We start from the raw sequence: 19,832 nt of genomic DNA, 5'->3' as shown, positions 1-19,832 counted from the left end.
CGTTTTTCTGATAGCCTTCCACAGTTTTTCCGTGTACACACACACATTAACAGACATTTTTTAAAATGGAAATAAGATTATAGTTCTCATGATGCATGTATTTTCCTATTTTTGCATCAGTGCAAGAGAAAAGTTATTACTTGAGGTGATGAACACACAATATAGTGTACAGATGATGTGGTGTATAATTTTGTTAACCAGTGTCACCCCAGTAAATTCAATAAAAAATAAATAACACTTTTGATAAAAAAGTTATTGTACAGTAGGAGATAGTATAATTGCTTCAAGGTCCAAGACTTATATGCCTAATTATTAAGAATAACCTTTAGTAAAACTTATAGCTTTTGACTGTCACACCTTCTAAAGTCTTGTAACTTAAATTTCATTCATTGAGCAAAAATTAATTGAGCATCTACAACATGGCAGGTGCTGCTTTCGGTAGATGCTTGGGATACATCTGAATAGACAGAACAGACCAAAAACAAAACAAAATTGCTCTTGTGGGACTAACATGCTATTGGATCGAGATAGACAATAAATAACAAACTTCATTAAATTATATAAGAAGTTAAATGCTATGGAAAAAATATCAAATAAAGGAAGAGGGATTGGGAGTCTTGGTGATTATGGTGTAGGTCAAAATGTTAACTGATGAAATCAGAGTAGACCTCATTGAAAAGATGAGATTCGAGCCCAAAATTGAAGGAAATAAGGGGATTAACTCTGTGAATATCAGGAGCAGGAACAGCCAGCACAAGGGAGCATGCCTAGCTGGCAAGTTCCAGAACCAGCAAGGGGACCAATGTGTTTAGCAACTGAGCAAGAGAATATTTAGCCATGAAGTCCAAAAAGCGTGGAATAAGGATGGCTATCAATCTGATTGAAATGGACAGACCTTGGAGGTTTTTCATTTTTTAATACATAAACTTAAGTATAGAATAGTTTTAGATTTTAGGAACTTGTGAAGATAGCACAGGTATACCCCACACCCAGTCTCCCCATTTAATAACATCTTACATTAGTATAACTGATGAACCAATATTACTTGATATATTATTAACAAAAGTTCATACTTCATTGAGATTTTCTTAGTTTTTACCTGATGTTCTTTTACTGTTCCAGAATACCATCCAAGATACTGAGAGAGACTCTGGGTCCCTCGGAATGGATGAAGAAACTACTCAGACACTCACCATCTGAGGAAGGAAGGGAGGGGAGTTTTCTGAGGAAAATAGCCCCTGTTTCTTTATTAGCCAGGGTTTTTATCTATGTTCTACATGCATAAGTTCATAAGAAAAACATGCAGCCCTTCACCAAATGGTTGGGAGTAATAACAAAGGAAAATGCAGATCAATAAAGGGTTGAAATGCCCAGGTATTTTACACAAGTTCCAAAATATTTCCTCTTATATAATTGTTCTGTTTTTCAAATTCTACTGACAAGAATTTGAGGCATTTCAGAGAAAAACAGAGCAGGTTCCCTTTTCCTTAAAAGCCACTTTGCATTTCTATTCTACCTTTAAAACACCCCGAAGAGTGGGATTCATAGCAAGCATGAAAGACAAAAAACAGCCGGTTAAGACCCAGGTTCCCGTTCTCGGGCCAGGCTCCACACAGTGGTCATCAAAGTCTTGAATCATGCCTGCCTGTCTCCTACAAGATACTACATTACTACGTTTAATCATCATGTCTCCTTAGGCTTCTACTACAACTTCTCAGACTGCTCTATTTTCATAACCTTGACAATTTTGAGGCAATATTTTGTACAATGTCCATCAATTGGAGTTTGATGTTTTTCTTTAAAAAGTGGTGTTATAGGGTTTTGGGAAGAAGACCACAGAGGTGAAGTGCCATTCTCATTCTATCATATCAAGGGCACAGGGCTAGTAACTTGACCTTTATCACAGTTGATGTTAATCTTTATCACCTGGCTGGTGTAGTGTTTGTCAGGTTTCTCTAGTGTAGTGTTATTTTCTCCTTTTGCTAAATTGTCCTCTGGGAGCAGGTCATTGACCACAGCCCACACTTCCGGGATGAGTGGTTTTGCTCAACCTCTTTGAGGGGGAATGTCTACATAAACTATTTAGAATTCTCCAGTAAGGGAGATTTGTTTCTTCTCATTAATTTCATTTATTCACTTAATTATATCAGTATGTACTCAAGGTTATTTTATGGTTTGGGTTATAAGCCAATACTTCGTTACTTATTTTGTTGCTCATATTAGTTGGTCCAACTTTAGCCATTGGAAGCTCTTTCAGTCGGCTTCTACATTCCTTTGACATTCCCTTATCATTTTGATTTTTTGAGTGTACCTTTCTAGCACTACAAGGTGTTCCAGACTTACCTTTATATATACCCTGCTGCAGCCCTTTACTCAGCTATTTCTCCAAGGGACCCTAGTTCCTTTTATTAGAGAATTCTATTAGAAACTAAGATGTGGTCACTGGGCATGGTCATTTTACTGGGATGCCATTTCTATTAGGTCTTCTGAGGTAACAGCTAGCCCATCTTGCATCCATGTCTATAATTGTGTCTTTATCCATAAGTATCTATACTGAGCTGAAGCTGAGGTCCAGCTCTAATCCCATGTCATTGGACCATAGGGATCATTCTAGCCTTCCCTTCTTATGTGTAACCTTCTCCAAAAGTGACAAACCTGGCTGTTTGCAAGGTTTTGAGCTAAGGAGTTGACATGATATGATTTAGGGTTTAATGAGATGATTGCTGCTATGGAGAAAAGACCTTAGGGAAGTTGATATGGAAGCAAGACGGCCAAGTAGGAGGCTTTTGTTGAATTCTAAGTGATAAGAGAAAGATTTAGCAAAGTATAAAGCTAAATGAATTGGGTTAGTACTGTATATAATGTTTAACTTGGGAGGCAGAGGTATGGTAGAGAAAATAATTTAGCATTACCTATTTGATTGAAGGGCCAGAGGACTAAGCATCTCTTCTAAGGAAGCCTCAGTACAAATATATAAACAGCCAGCCAAGTAAATAGTGAATGATTTAAACTAGAAACTGTTATGCTGTATTGTAATATTTGAGGTCCAAAGTCATGCACCTTATCTTTCTGCTTTCAGAATATGTCAGTATAGTAGGCTATAATTGTTATGTGTCTAAATAAACATGATTTTTGTAGGCCATAGAAGCAATGCCTGTTTGTTAAGAATAGTTTAAAAATACAAATAAGCAAAAAGAATTCTACTTTCTTTTTTTACAGAAAAGTGTTATGATTTAGTGAAAATGCACTGGACTAGGTATTAATGGAACTGAGTTCCAGACCATATACTCCCTGAATAGCTGGGTGCCCTTGGGTGAGTGATTGAACTTTCTGGGATTTGTTTTCCTCATACATAAGTTAAGAGGGTTGTCAGTTCTAATGATAGGAGCAGGGATTTCTTCAGTCCCTTCAACTTTTGGGGGATTTTTTTTGTGTGTGTGGTTCTATAACAAAGCTTCTTTATTTTCCCACATTGTTGAAGATTTTTTAAATGATAGTAACCTTCATTGCTCCATTTTTGTTTAATCAACAAAGGCTCTTAACTCATTTGGTGAAAATGAGATGTAGTTAATATATAATTAGTACTTACGGGTTTGCGGAACTCTGTATAAAACACTTACTATAACTTAATTCTTGCTGAGTTTTTTAAACAGAGGGGAGACCTGTCGTATCCAAGACATATTTGACCCACAGACCGGTTTCCTCTTCTCACAGCCTCTGCAGAGGACAGTCGCCACACTGATGGCCAGGATTTTGCATTCAATAGTTCAGAGGCTCCCAGGCAAACTACATGTAAGTGTTTCTTTTTAAGAGTTATCTTTTTTTCTATCTCTTTAAAATTTTTTTCTGTTTTCTAATTAACAGAACATACAAGCAATTTAAACTTAACTATTTTTATATATTATTTTTAATGTTGAGGATTAATTTTGTTTATTATGGTTTATTTGCTGTTTTATCCCTAAGCAGTTAGAATCACTAAAGATCTTTTCCTGGAGAACATGCTGCTGAAAAATGGCCAACATTGATTCCCCTTGGTCTGACTTAATCTTTTCAAAGTTTTATGGATTTTTTTCCCCTTCAATTATGAAAAGAGTACATTTAATCTTAGAAAATTAGAAAAATATAGAAAAGCAGAAAGAAGGCAAACAATCCCCCAGAGACCATTAATGTTCGTACTATAGCATCTTTCCTTCAAGTCTTTCTTATAGAAACTGTGGTGGTGCAGCCTAACCTATTAATGAGGGCCACAGTCCAGATACACACCTTCTGCTGTAGATAATAGTAATGTCAGGTGCTTTACATACATCAGCTTAACCTCAGGTTAATCCCGTGTGGTCAGTATTATTTCCTTTTTATGGCTGAGGAAACTGACCCTCTGAGAGGGTCTTCATTTCTCTCAGCTGGTAGGCACGGAAGCCCAGTGTTGGTAGCCTGTCAAAAACCTGTGTTTTTCCTTTTCCTTCCCCATCGTCTCCTGCTGCTTCTCTTGTTGTTCATGCCCATTTGTTTTTATATTGCCTAGGCTATTTTTGCCTACATTGGCAGAACTGAGACTTGACAATAGAAACCAAATAGCTCCAACCTAGAAATATTTACTATCATGTCCTGTACAGAAAAATATTGACAACGCTTGGCGTAGAAGTCTATAATTATGTGCTTTTGTCTTATATGTTAGTGGTAAGACTCATTTTGGGGGCTGAGATAAATGTTTAAAGAATTAAAGCTGAGGTAAAAACAGACTTCTGTCACCTTAAAATTGGTGGGTATGGATTTCTGCACTAGGCCAAGTTCTAAAAAACCTGATGTTTTATATCATATTTTAGACTGTGACAAAAGGTGTGGAGTCTCTCAGTTGTAGAGATCGGATTCGTCATAAATTTAACAAGTGCAGAATTCCAGATAAAGTAAGAACAAGGTTATTTTTTAATGTTACTGTTTTTTTAAACATGTTATTTTTAAAAGGTTCTTATTTTTGTAATATTGAAAACTTTTATGTTAAATCATTTGTGGATGGAGGTAGTAGTGCAGAATTTAGAACATCAGGATTTATGTAAATGATTATTAAAAATAAACATGTGCCACTTGCCATCTAAGTGGTGGGTTTTAATCTTACATCAGGGTTCACTCTTTGGGTTGTACACTCTGTGTGTTTTGACGAATACATAGTGTCCTGCATCCACCATTACAGTAGCATACAGAACAGTTTCACTGCCCTAAAAATTCTCTCCTACACCTATTCATCCCTCCTCATCCCCAACCCTTGCCAACCACTGGTCATTTTACTGTCTGTAGTTTTGCGTTTTCTAGAATATCATATAATTGGGATAATACAGTATGTAACCCTTTCAGACTGGCTTTGTTCACTTAGCAATAAGAAGTTAAGGTGTGTTGATGTCTTAACCATCACTTGATAGTTCTTTTGTATTTTTGTTTTTTTTTTTAGTTAACTGTATTTTAATTCAAAGAATGATAAACCATAAGTGAACTAGAAAATCTGGCTAGAACTCAGGAAAAACATGAGTTTACAAACATTAACTTGTTTTCCATTAAAGTATCTGAGGACTTAAGAATCAAAAAAGGTTTTGGAAGTAATGAAAGCTACATTTTTTAAAAAAGATTTTATTTATTTATTTTTAGAGAGAGGGGAAGGGAGGGAGAAAGAAAAGGAGAGAAACATTGATTGGTTACTCTCTCACACCCCCAGCCAGGAACCTGGCCCACAGCTCAGGCATGTGCCCTGACAGGAATTGAACCAGCAACCTTTCAATTTGCAGGATGATGCCCAGCCCACTGAGCCAAACTAGTCAGGGCTACATTTTTTTTTTTTTAAATCCTCACCCAAAGGCATTTTTTCATTGCTTTTAGAGAGAGGAATGGAGAGAAACAGTGATGTGAGAGAGAAGCATCCATTGGTTGCCTCCCATACGAACCCAGACCAGGGATTGAACCACAACCTAGGTATGTGCCCTGACCAGGAATCCAACCTGCAACCATTCAGTTACAGGATGATGCGCCAACCAATTGAGCCACACTGGCCAAGGCAAAACTTACATTTATAACCTGAGTTTCATGGCTGTGCAGTTTATTTCCTTTTATTGACCGATAATATGCCATTGTCAGGATGTGCCACAGTGTGTTTATCCATTCACCTACTGAAGGACATCTTGGTTGCTTCCAATTTTTGGCAGTAGTAAATAGAGCTCTTTGACGGAAGTTTTCTCCTTATTTGAGGTAAATGAATACAATTGCTAGAATGTGTGGTTAAGGCTATGTTTAATTTTGTAAAGCCTGAGAGGTTTTTTTTTTTTGTTTTTGCCCCCATTTTTTGTATTATGGTAAAATACAGATAACATAAAATTTACTATCTTAACCAATTTTAAGTGGTATGAAGTGGATGAGCTATCATCCCCACTCTCCATTTCCAGACCTCTTCATCTTGCAAAGCTGAAACTATGTGACCATTAAATAGTAAGTCCCCATCCCTGTTCCCCAGCCCCCGGCACCCACCATTCTTCATTGATGTTTTTAAGAGATAAAATGGTATTCGTTGTCGTTGGCAGCCGTCCGTCTCGAGAGACGATGGTGTAGCTTCTTAAGAGTCTATCTGCACCGCCGAGAATGGCTGTGCAGTCCGACTCGGGAGTGACACGGTATCTGTCTCCTCCCGTGTTGAATCGACATCTTGCGATGAAGCTACAGAGCCTGGGCAGGGTGATATGGAGGGTCTGCTGTTGCCCATGCAGCAGACCCCCCCTCTCTTCGCAGCTGAAGGGTCCAAGGGAAAGACCGAGTCAATACAGCTTGGCTTCAGGTGCGCCGCAGGAGTTGCCGGTGTTGACTACAGCGTCAAACCGCCTTAGGGACTCCGGCTCCGGATTTTCTGTCGGGGTTTACTCCCTTAGCCTTTCCCCTGAAGAGGTATGCCGCAAGGCAGCGGAGGTTTTTTGGAGTCAGAGTTTTCCTTCTCTGAGATAAAATGGTATTACCACTGGTTATTTTGATAGTTTAACATACTTGATGTTCTTTTATCAAGCACATTTCAAGTCATGGTCTTCCTGCTGCTGTCCTTTCCCCAACTGTACAGTAGTTCCTCACTGTATCGTGGGATTTTTAAAAATATTATATTTAATTATTTATCATGGATTTTTCTCTATATCGCAGGATTTTATGGTACTGTATATGTATGTTGTTAAAGTTACGTAGGTTTAAGAGTGTAGAATAAATGTAAGGTTCCTACTTCGCTGGGGGGTCTGGAACATAATACCCACGATAAGTGAGGGAATACTGTATTGTGTTATGTCTTTCCATGTTTCTTAGTCTGTAAGCTTCTGGAGGAAGAGGATAAATACAAATGTTAGTATTTGTTTAAAATGTATGTGTAAGGAACTGATTTTGATCACCAGCTGCAGTAAATGCGCGAACTTTTAAACTGCATAGAAATGGCTCTGAGATGTTTATCTCTAGCCCTTGCCTATCTTTCAAACTTACTCCTGTATCCTCAGATGGTTTCTAGACCTTGGTGCTTGAATAACTCAGAGGTATTTCAAGTTTAAACATGTCCTATATTAAACTCATTGGCTTACTTGCCCTCTAGTCAATTAAACAAGAAGAGGGTGCTCATCTTGTATTAGTTATGTCAGTTAATGCTACCATCTTTTACCTGATTTCCCACACTGGAGACCTCTTGAGTCAATCTCAACCCCTCCTCCTCCTTCATCCTCCACAAACCCATCTATTTTACTGCTCAAGTCTCCAAATCAGTCCCTTTCCTGTTACAACTACTGTAGTTCAGGCTCTTAAACTATGGCCTTAAGTGTCTCTTAACTGGGTTTCCTTGTACCAGTCTCCCACCACCAGCCCATTTTATTCTCCTGTAAGTTTTCTTTCTGAATCTCTTGGAATTGTGGTCATGTTGCTTCAAACCTTCAATAGTTTTGTATTCCTTCTGGAAATTTCTAAAGGCTCAGCATAGCTGAACATAGTTTAACTTCATCCCCTGCATTGCTTTTAATGAATTTTTTTCCTATGTTAGCCACATGGAACCACTTGGTTTTCCCAAATATTTGATATTCTTCACACTTTTTTCCATCTTCTCTCCTTTCCTTTGACGCACCTGCCCATCCTCTGCCTGCCGCTATTCTTCACACTCCACATCTCTTCAGAATTACTAGGAAAATACAAGCAAGCAAAAGGAACTAAAAAACACCTGTAATCCTACGCTACTATAAACACGTTTCACATTCTTTTCTGTTGTATGGACATGTGAATTTTTTCATATACAGGAGTAGGCAAAAGTAGGTTCACAGTTGTATGTAAAACCAAGTTCATTGTTTCATTATTTATTATTTATTATTAACCTACTTTTGCCCACCCTGTATAATGTTTCTCTAGCTGCTTTCTTCATTTAGTAATATAATGTGGCCCTCTTAGTGGATAAGTTTCTACAGTATTACTTTTAATTGGTGAATGATCCTTTTTATTAAACTACCACCTTTTTTGTCCTTCTTTGGCCTGATGCTCCAGAGGTGTGACTCTTGATCTATTCCTTTGTGACCTTTAGACATATGTAAGCATATATATACAAGTCTTAGAATCGAACTTATAGACTACATCATATAATGTACAGATAAAACAAATGCAAGACTCTACTACATAAAGTGATGTGGTAAGGTTTGTTGTTGTTGTTTTGTTGTTGTTTTGGGGGGATTTTTTTTTTGTTTTTTTTTTTGTTTTTGTTCAAGAATGTATTCTGGTCATCCTAATGTTAGTACCTGCTACGATAGTGAAACTTACTTGTTTTAATGGCAGCATTGTGTCCAGTAGGACACATTATAATTTGTTTAGTTACATCATAATTTTTTAGTTTTTTATTAGTTTTATTTAGAATGTATGCATCATAGTTTATTTAGTCTATTGAGGAACATGGATATGGCCTTTTAAGTTTTTGATATGCTTAATGGAAGTTTTATGTACGTATGGAAGTTTTTCTGTGGCATAGCTTCCTAGAACCTTCTGATTCCTAGAGAATCAGTTCAGCTGTCAGCTCTGTAGAGCTGTTTCTGATTCGTCATAGGCAGTCACTTGTCTGTACTCTCATCATACTTTAAATCATATTCATGTTTTATTGTCATTTTAGACTTACGTGTTTGTTCCTCCATTTCAACAGGGTTAGGGGGTGCAGCCCAATGCTCAGTTCATATAGTGCTAATACATTCTCCTGGCATTCAAGCTCTTTATTTTTGTAAATTTTTTGTTTGTTTTAAACCAAGCACTGACCAGTTTTATTTAAGAAAAATTTTGCAGGATATACTTTTCACCAGTCTGTTCTAGCATGCTTCTTGTGATACGAGAATCACCTGGATCAATGATAGCCAGTGTACACACTCTGCATTATTTCCCACACACTGTGCTCAATTCAGTATTATTGCCACTGTCGTGATGGACACCAGTCTTGACCAACATGGCATAGTACTGTATTTCTGATTTCCTCAAGGCGGGACAGTTGTTGGCGAGGATGATCAGTTGCGCTGTGACTGGTATGATCATCTTCACAGTCTGCCTGTACTCCAGCACATATTTTCCACTTTTCATAATAAGGTGGAGCCTAGAGGTGATCTACTCTGGTGACTTTTTTGTCTTTTTTTTGTGACCGCCACCTGCATGCGTTAGTGTGGGACAGCCACCAACTAAAGCAGCTGCCAGGATGGCCAATGAGCAAGAAAGGAAGGAATTCCCACAATGCCCATCCAAGCTCTTTAGTGTCACCTGGTTGCTCCTGCCTTGTCCTTCAAAAAAACAAAAATCCTTGCCTGTGCAATATTTTCTTAAGAGTATGAAATTCTCAGATTCTATCAAAGTAATCAGACTAGTAGAACTGTTCAATTTGAGATTGAGGATTATAGACAGATTAGGAATGAGATTATTATGTATTTATTTGGGTTTTTTGGGGGGTGCAGGTACATATAAATTGTATAAGTTGAAAATTTACCATTTATGATTCTTCCTTTCTAAGTATTTCAGCCTTCATCTGAAGACCATGAAAAATATGGTGGGGACCCACAGCACCCTCATAAACTGCATATTGTTACCAGAATAAAAAGTATAAAAAGACATCCATATTGGGAAAAAGATGTAATAAAGATGCTTGGATTAGAAAAAGTATGCAACTGTTTAATCATCTTTACCGCTGATTAAATTTTAATTTTTTAAAAAATAATTTTTTAAGTTGTTAAGACAAGTCTACAGTCAAATCTTTTTTTTTAAAAGATTTTACTTATTTATTTTTAGAAAGAAGGGAAGGGAGGGAGAAAGAGGGGGAGAGAGACATCAATGTGTGGTTGCCTCTCATCGGCCTCCAACTGGGGACCTTGCCTGTAACCCAAGCATGTGCCCTGACTGGGAATTGAATCCATGACCCTTTGGTTTGCAGGCCAGCACTCAATCCACTGAGCCACACCAGCCAGGGCTAAATTTTACACTTTTTAAAGTTTAAGGTATGTATTTAATCATTTATTTTTTGTTTAAATGTGTTATTTAGTGGAATGTGTTTAAAAGTTTGATTTCAGCAGAATGAGCCTTAACCTTAACATTTTACTGAAACATGGGACCATCTGTTTTTTAAATTGATCACTAACACTGTTTCCCTTCGTTTGTAGGCGCATACTCCTCAAGTTCACAAGAACATCCCTTCAGTGAATGCAAAACTAAAAGTGGTTAAACATTTGATAAGGTTTGTTGTTTGTTACTTCAGCAGTTTTTAAAAGCTGTTGCCTAGTATAATTCTAAAATCATTTTCTTATGCCACAGAATCAAGCCCCTGAGGTTGCCACAAGGACTTCCAAAACAGGAGGACATGGCTCACACCTGCCTCAAGAGCACTGGGGAGTTAGTATTGCGGTGGCATCTAAGCCCTGTGGACCAGAAAGTAATTAAGTCCTAATGTCAGAGCTGTTTCAGATTAAAGAGTGCAAATCATTTTTATTTAAAGATGGTGAGAAAGTTTTATTAAAACATATTTTAAATGCTAGTCATTTTTACTGACTAAATATGGTGTGATTCTTACCATAGGCATGGAGGTTTTAGTGCTGTTATTTGATTCAGTTCTCTCCCCTTAGCCCCTGTTAGTTTCACTACAACATGGGTAAGAATGGCATTGTTTGAAGATCTAGGTTCATATATCACCTTAGCAATCATTAACCTGGAAAGAAAATGTTTTCTCATTTAACTGAATTCTGTGAGTGGCCCTTTGAGTGAGCACTTTGTTATGTATTGGAGAAATCCAGAGCCGCTCTTCAGGAGCTCACAGCCTGTTCTGCCAGAGAACTGAGTGTTGGCCCAAGTCATTAAACCTTGGGCTGAAAGTGGTTAAACATTTGATAAGGTTTGTTACTTCATTTAACAATGTTTTCTAATTATTAATCTACTTGGCCTAAAGTTTACTGGTGTTTTTTGAGTTCCTAAGAAACCTCGGCCAATAACTGAGGTTGCTTTTTAAAAGAAGAAAAACAAGGGAGAAATCTTTTAGAAGTGTTTCATTTCTTTTTCTTTTTTTCTATTTTAGATACCTGGAGGGGTGGGAAGAAGTAAGAATCTCAGGAGAGGTGCAATACAGGAAGTTTTCTTTTTTTTTGTGCCCCCACTTTTTGTTTTTGTTTTTTAATATTTTTTATATGCTTTATTAATTATGCTGTTACAGTTGTCCAATTTCTTTTCCCTTTGTTCTCCTCCACCCAGTAACACCCCCCGCAGTTGCCCTCCCCCTTAGTACATGCCCATTGGTTGTGCATATAGTTCTTCTCAACATCTTCCTGTCTACTCCACTTCCTCCTACTATGCTTCTTAATTCCTGCATCATCTCCCTCCCTTTCCCCCTTTCCCCCTCCCCACTGACCTCCCCCAAGAATGTTCCCCATACTTATAATTCTTATCCCACTCTCGTTGCCTACTTAGTTTGCATTTGTTTCAATCCCTAGCTTCTGTTTTTGGTGGTTGTGATACAGTTTTAATTTTTAATGTTCATAGTTTTGATTTTCTTTCTCCTAGACAAGTCCCTTTAACATCCCATATAATAGTGGTTTGGATCTGATGAACTCCTTCAGTTTTACTTTGTCCTGGAAGCACTTTCTCTGCCCTTCTATTTTGAACGACAGCTTCGCTGGATAGAGAATTCGTGGTTGTGGGTTTTTGTCTTTCATTGCTTTAATATTTCTTGCCAGTCCCTTCTTGCCTGCAGAGGCTCCTTTGAGAAATCAACTGATAGTCTTATTGGAACCCTTTTGTATGCAATTCTCTTCTCTCTTGCTGCTTTTAAGATTCTCTTTTTATCCTTAATTTTTGACATTTTGATTATAATGTGTCTTGGTGTGGTTCTCCCTGCATTCAGTTTTTTTGGAACTCTTTGTGCTTCCTGGACCTGTAAGTCTTATTTCCATCCCCACATTAGGGAAGTTCTGCTTCATTATTTTTCACATAATTTTTCAATTTCTAGTTCTTCTTCGCCTTCTGACAACCCTATGATTCAGATGTTGGCCGACTTACAGCTGTCCCATAGGTTTCTGAGCCTCTCATTTTCCTCACTTTTTGTTTCCTCTTTCTGCACTGGTTGACTTTTTGTTCCTTCCCTGTGTTCGAATTTGTTGATTTGGTCCCTGGTTTCTTTCCCTCACCACTAGTTTCGTATGTGTTTTTGTTCATTTCAGCAGGACTAGCCTTCATTCCTTCCCCGTCTTGTTTAAGATCTGCTGTTAGGTCTGTAAGCATTCTTATAACCAAAGCTCTGAATGGTGCCTCAGAAAGATCTCCTATCTCCTGCTTTGTTAGATTAGATATTTGCTGTCTGGTCATCTGTGTCACCGGGATCTCTGTCATGATCTGTGCCATCCTGACAGTTTTGCGTTTACCTTTGCTTCCTGGGTGGGGCTGTCACACCTCCTACGCTATAGGGGGCAGAGCCCCATGCACTCGTCACAACCGGACGACCCTTCTCACCACGCTGTGGTGTATTCTGTGGGGTTGGGTGTCCAAGATAGATTCCTGCCATTCACTGTCTGCTGAGAGACCAGGAGCCGCCTCTTCTGTCCCCACCCCCTCTGGGCCTCACAGTCCAAGGCAATGGGTGTCTGCCTTCCCCAGCGTTGGAATCACAAGCTGATGGGTCTGGTCTGCAGCCAAGGGTTCTCCCTAGGCGCTTCTCGCCTCCCTTTAAATACGGGCGTCTGTGCTTACCGTCATCCCTCTGACGTCGCCACTGCTGCTGCCGCCAGCACAGCTTGACCTCTCTGCCCCGGCTTCGCCCCTCCTACCCGTCCAGATGATTACCACTTCTTTATAACTTCATATGTTGTACTTCCATTTACTTTCTGGAACTTCTGGTTATTTATGGTTTTGCAGTAGTTGTATTCCTTCTTAGTTGTGGAGGGGGACAGAGTGTGTCTGTCTAGGCCGCCATCTTGGCCGGAAGTCTCTGGGAAATTCTTTTGATGATGGTGAAGAATCCAAATTCTGGTTACCCATTGTTTTCCTTTCTTTCTTGTAAAATTTGGCTCAGGCAACAATAACATTGGCATATTCATTGTTTGTGATCCCAGTATCCATCCTGTCTTAAGTATATATGTTTTGGGGCACCAAGCACTGCCTGAAATGAAGCCAGAACATTTTTTTTCTTTGTTTTTATCCTCACCGAAGGATATATTTATTGATTGGAGAGAGAGTGATTAGTGGCCTCCTGTACACACCCTGACTGGGGCTCAAATCTGCAACCTAAGCATGTGCCCTGACTAGGAATCAAACTTGCAACTGTTTGGTGTATGGGACAATGGTCCAACCTACTGAGCCATCTGGCTAGAGCCAGAACAGATATTCTTAATTTATAAAGGCAGTTACAGTTTGAATTCAATAATTATTGAATATGCAGTGCACATAAGGCCTGGAGAGGATGCTAACTACAAAGAGCTTAGTCTAACTGAAGAGAGACCAGTATGTGAAACAAAAGGTGTCCTTGCTGCCCTTGGTTGGAATGATTGTGTACATAAAGGCTGGCCCCTGCTAATTTATTGCCATTCCTTTTGATTGTGGAAATATTAATTTTAAAACAGGGAAAAAGAACATAGTTTAATTTTTACCCAAAGATTCTAATAAAGTTTGGGAAAGTATTTTTAACCTAAGCAGTCCACAACTAGAGTAAAGGATCTAAATGTTAAGTTGAATATTTAGAAATGAAATTGTCTAGATTTGAAGAAAAGTCTAGGGACAGTTGCCCCCAAACAAGTCATGTATCAGCCAAGTGTAGGTAGCAACTACCCCACGCCTGCTTAACAACGGATGTTATATTCTATAGTTTTGTTATTTGCATTGCCCACGGTAACGGTTATTTTGTGCCACTACCCCAGCTAGCAACCCAGAATATGGGTTTATATTATATAAGCAACTTTGTACTGAGGCCCAGGGCTACTCACTTGAATCCCTGCGTGGAGTGAGAGTGGGTAGTCGCTGGCCAGCTAACAAAAGCTCTTTACATTCTAATTTAATTGTTTCCGACCGTTTGGTTCTCGCACTTGGTCCACAACAAGCCAATGATAGCTCTAGTTGTGAAACACTGAGGACATGGTATGGTACAAAACAATCCTTTGAGCAAGGTAGATTTCATGCATTTATTCAGCAAATTCTACTGAGCACTTACTGTGTGTGGGGCATGGTTTTCAGTCCAGTGAATAAACAGCAGTTAGCAAAATTAAATTCCCTGCTCTTGTGGGGCTTACAGTCAAGTAAGAGTGAGACAGGCAATAAAATATACACATAGTAAATAAATAGATTATATAGCAAGAAAGTGAGAGGGAAAGCAAAGAGTGCTGTGGAGAGAAGCACGAAGCAGGATGCGGGAAAACAGACACGCGGGAAGAGGTTGAACTTTTTGAAGGACGGTCGTGTTACATCTCATTGAGATAGAGGTATCTGAATAAGACTTTAAGGAAGCGGGGATTTTTGCCTTCCATATCTGCCATTTGAATTTTACCTCTTCCATTCACCTTCTGTGTGATGCTGGGAAAGACGTCTTATTTCTGAGTCTCCATCTGACGATCTGTAAAATGGGAGTAATGACAGCTCCTCACAAAGTTGTCCCATTTCATAACAATGTATATTAAGTGTTTTGTGCATATGATTTTTTAAAAACCTGTACAAATAATGGCTAACATTTATTAGGCAATTTCTCTACCTGCCAGGCCCTCTCCTAGGCATTACATAGGCAGTATCTCATTTTAATCCTCACCATAAGTTCAGTGAGGTAGGTAGCATTCTATTCCAAATTTACAGAGGAGGCATTTTAGGCTCAGGGATTTGAAATGATGTGCACAGCATCACTAAAGGAGGAAATGGCCTAGCCAGGACATGAAGCTGGGTCTATCTGACTCCCAAATCTACTAAATCTCCTGCCTCACTTACTAGCTGTGTGACCTTCCACAAATCACCCCCTACGCCTTCATCTCTCACTGTTTAGGAATTTGTCTTCCTATCAGATGCCTTGATGAGTATCTTAACTCAATCCAATTTGGCCCATATCCAGGCTGTGCAGTAGGAAAACACAGATGCCTAAACTAAAACAGGACAAGAAAAGACTGCACCCTGCCACACTCAACAAAATGATTTTATCTCTAAACCAATTTTGATCAGTGGCAGAGGCTGCATGGTGCCCTCAACTGGGAAGGATTTTAAGATCACGACTGCTCTGAGCAGGCCACAGTGCCATGATCTCTTAGTAACGTCTGGCATGGATGACAGCAAAGGTCACTGTGATGCAAAAGTCACTTCAATTGGTCCCAAATGGAAAATCCAAGTATCCTTGCAAAAGTAACCCGCACACTCATTTTCTTTTGTTAAGGTAGAGAGCAAGTTAACTTCGTTGAAGCCAGTTACCAATGTCAAGAATGTGACCATGAGCTTAGGAGTCACCCTCTCCATTCTCTGGACATAATTTAGGTCTCCACCTCTACCCATCAATTAAAACATCTTTGGAAACACGGTACAGAAACAAAAGATAGTTTCCAACTACTTTTGAATTTAACATAGAGGATAAACCAAAGACATTTGCTTGGTCAGAAAGGAATCTGGTTGTCCCTCGGATCACCCAATGAATGGCAGCTTAGGAAAGGCAAAGAGGGTGTTCTTCAAACTGCTGGTTGAGGGACCCACGTCCATCTCAACAGGTTCCAAGAGCCTCCTGATTGACCTCACAGCACATCAAGGAGACCATAAAGCAACATGCCAACCAGAAAATGCAGCGAGGAAGCAGACTCCTTCCTAACCGAGGAGAAGAGGGATTTATGCAGGAACTTGCTAAAAATGACTCCCAGGTACAACAGGCTGCATTACATGAGTCACCTCTTATCATGAATGGAGGCAGCCTGGGACACTGGTAAAGTGAAGTCAAGGAAAAGCAGCAGTCATTTCTATTCAGCATAGGGGTTCAGTGCAAAGGCTTGAGAGCTTCACACAGACCTGGGTCCCAACTGAGTTTGGGCCACACCTTGCTGTGTGACTTCGGGCAAGTCATTTCACCTCTCAGAGCCTCAGAGTCCTTACCTAAAAAGTAGAAGTACTGACATAGCTTCCCCCTGAGCACATATTGTGATGATGACATAAAATGAAGAACACAGAGCACCCAGCAGAGTGCCTGCAGCACGGTAAGCCCTCTCCCAATGTGAGTTTGCTTACTGTGTTTAAGATGATGAGAGCATGTTTCTATTTCCTGGGGAGGGTTTATGCAGATACTTACTAAAGTGAGTCAGGATTCCTATCTGAAATTGGAGAGATGTAGTGGGGAAAGCTGCTAGATAAGAAATCTCATGCTGGCTTTGGCAGCACGTACACGAAAATGGGAACAATACAGAGAAGATTAGCATGGCCCCTGCACAAGTCAAGGAACTAGTATGAATGACCCATGGACATGGACAACAGGGTGGGCACTGACTGTGGGGGTGGGATAGGGGGAAGCACGGGGGGAAAAAGATAACTGTGATAGAAAAATAAGAAAAATATCATTATACAAGAAAGAAAGGAAGGAAAGAAGAAATGTAGTTCTCAGTCTGTACTCATTTGTTATTCAGCTTGGCAGTTTTACCCCACTCCTCGGAGATTTGGTGGGCACAGAGTCTAAGACAGTCCCAGCTTAACCTATGTGACTCATCTGGTTTCCTGGTCTGTAAAATGGAGATGGTGATAACAAAATTAACAAAATAAGCTCTCAAAAATGTGAGCAAGATGCTTAACTTTTTAAATAATAATTTATATAATAATTTTATAGTTTAAATTAAAATTCTGAATGTATTTAAAATATCTCTCTCTCAGACTTTACTTTGCTTCTTTGCTTCTTGAAGGGGGGAATGAAACCAAGTTGTGGGGCACCATTTGCCGCTGATGTGCCACATGTAAGGAGCGGCCTAGACATCGGTCACTGTTAGTCTGGGGGAGACTGAGAGCACAGAGAACACCGATCGAGGCACCAGAGAAAGGAAAGGCTTTTCCAGGGCTGGGGGAGTGGGAAGCAGTGATGGAGTGACCCAAGTGATCAGCCCATTATTTCCCTGTGTTAGGGGTCCCTTATCTTGTTGATGACCCTTCCAATAAAGGATGGCTGCTTTTTTTGGTAACGGGGCAGCCTGTAAAAGTTAGAGAATTAGATCCTTGTTAATAATTGGTGAGTATTTAGAAGTGAGGTATTTCATTCTTGCCAGATGGGCGTATGGGAATGAATGACGTGATAAGCATATTTGGAATCCGTGTAGATGTTGACCTCTAATCCTTTGGCCCGGACTAGGGCCTGGGGTTAATGCTCTTAATTCTGCTTGCTGAAAGGTTGTACCTGGGGGCAGGGGTCCTGACCCAAGGGTAGTCTCAAGTGTGACGGTGGCGTATCCTGCTCTTGGACAGGGATGCTTAAGAGAACTGCCATCAATGAACCAGTTAGGCACTGGAGGAGACAGGAAAGCCCTGTATATTTGGGGAGGGATGGAGAACATGATCTACTATATCCAAGCAGCTGTGCCTGGAGTCAAGTGTTCATAGGCAGCAGGAGAGGAAGGAATGATGCCGCATGGAGTGAAAGGGGAGACCTGTGAAGGGACACTTGAGGGCTTGGTAAAAGGACGGCCTGCAGGAACTGGAGGCGTGATGGAGATGAATTACAGCCTGATGACTTCAGAGAGAAGAGACAGAGTGGGAAGAGAAGACCTCAACAGTAGCGTAGGGAACAAGTTTTAAGGATTCCTGCACAAGAATAGCCGCTGCAGCAAGAGCTCTTAGGCACGCAGGCCATCCCAGAAAAGGAGAATCGAATGGTTTGGAGAAATAGGCAACCGGCTGGGTCTCAGGTCCATACCCTGTGCTAAGGGACCAAGGGCATAGCCATCCGGACTGTCAATACAGAGAAGGAAAAGATTAAGGGGGTTATACGTAGGGCAGCAGCAGGGGCCGGGCTCGGAGCCTCTCTTAAGCGCTTCAAAGGAAGGACAAGGGCCTGCGGTCCGTCCAGCGGCCCGTGAAGACTTCCGCAGATGGCCCAAGAGAGGCTTTTGGCCGTAAGACCGAAATCGGGGACCCGCACGCGCAAATAGTTGGCCAAGTCGAGGAAGGAGAGGAGCCCTGGCTTGGACTGGGAGACGGAGGGGCTGGCCGGAGGAGGGCAATTCCAGCTTCCCGGCAGCGTGCGGCTGTCCTCCGTCTCGGCTGTAAGGCCACGTTTCGCAAGCAGCGCCGCGCTCGCCTGTTTGCTCGGGGAGCGGGGGCCCAGGGGCAGGAAGCCAAGCAGGAGCCCTTTACCCTCGCTCCACTAGGCCTACGGAGGACTAGAGGCGCAGGGACAGGGGAGGGTTAGTACTAGGCTGGGGGGTAGGGGGTGGCGAATTCAGGAGAGCGGACTAGAGACTGTGCCTGAGTCAGCGCCACTCCTCCCTCCCTCTTCCCCTTCCTCCGCCCTTCCCTTGTCTTCCCGACCCCACTGGTCCTGCCCTCTCTCCCGTAGCCCTCTTCTTTCTCTCATTTTACAGGCATCGGTGGTCCTCTACGTGCTGCTCATTAAGGAAAAGGTGCAAATTCCTAACATTGGAAACAAGAAAAAAATAATCCTGTTCTCCTTTGCTCCCCCGCCCTATGCCTGCCTCCTCCTAGTCGCCCCCGAGGAGCCCAGCACCCCCGTCTGCTTGCGGGCTCGGGCGGCCGAGTCTCCCCTGGGGCGGGCTCCGAGGGTGCCCCCGGCGGGGCAGGAGCCGGGGCTCCCCATGCCACTCACCCGCACGCTGCCAAGCCATGGTCCGGCCGGCCGGCGTCGCCGCGGGCGGAATCCAAGACCGGGGATTGAGGTAGCAGCTGCCTGTTTGCCCAGCGCCCGCCCCCGCCGCCACAGTTCCTAATCTCCGATACACTTGCAAGTTGGCTTCCTGCCCCGGGGCCCCCGGCTCCCCGAGCAAACAGGGGGAGAGCGGCGCTGCATCCGAAATGTGGCATTACAGCCGCGCCGGAGGAAAGCCGTGCGCTGCCGGGAAGCTGTCATTGCCCTTCTCCGCCCTAATCCTCCGCCAGCCCCTCTGTCTGCGGCCCATTGATTAGGGTGTGAGCCGCGGGTTTAGCCAGGCTCAGGGACGGGCGCCCCAAACCCCACGCTGGGCCTAGGAGGCTGTGAGGACCTTCCCCCACCTCGGTCTCCTTGTGCCCCAGCCCCTCTCGGGCTCACGTCCTTCCGGACTTAGGGGAGGAGAATGTCCCTGGGAAGGACATCAGGTTGCCAGGGGAAAGAGAAGAGGAAAAACCTCCGAACTTTCCCAGGCACACTCCAGGCTGCAGGA

The 19,832-nt window shown here is 41.5% G+C and overlaps 1 long non-coding RNA gene and 2 pseudogenes across 1 annotated transcript; 1 reads left to right on the top strand and 2 right to left on the bottom strand.

Moving 5' to 3' along the window:
- Positions 1-9,285: 9,285 nt before the first annotated feature.
- On the bottom strand, positions 9,286-13,230 carry LOC150006214 (large ribosomal subunit protein eL30-like; annotated as a pseudogene).
- A 1,404-nt stretch (positions 13,231-14,634) lies between these two features.
- Positions 14,635-19,400, bottom strand: LOC150006212 (uncharacterized). Its single transcript, XR_016511736.1, has 2 exons — positions 19,280-19,400; positions 14,635-15,076 (listed from the first exon to the last, which is right to left on the bottom strand). It is a non-coding gene; the product is annotated as an uncharacterized LOC150006212 (long non-coding RNA).
- LOC150006213 (U6 spliceosomal RNA) lies at positions 16,839-16,909 on the top strand (annotated as a pseudogene).
- Positions 19,401-19,832: the final 432 nt, after the last annotated feature.

Source organism: Furipterus horrens, unplaced genomic scaffold, assembly GCF_987537825.1.
Source record: "Furipterus horrens unplaced genomic scaffold, mFurHor1.1.pri manual_scaffold_6, whole genome shotgun sequence".
Taxonomy (NCBI): Eukaryota; Metazoa; Chordata; class Mammalia; order Chiroptera; family Furipteridae; genus Furipterus; species Furipterus horrens.
This window is presented reverse-complemented; position numbering and strand designations above follow the sequence as displayed.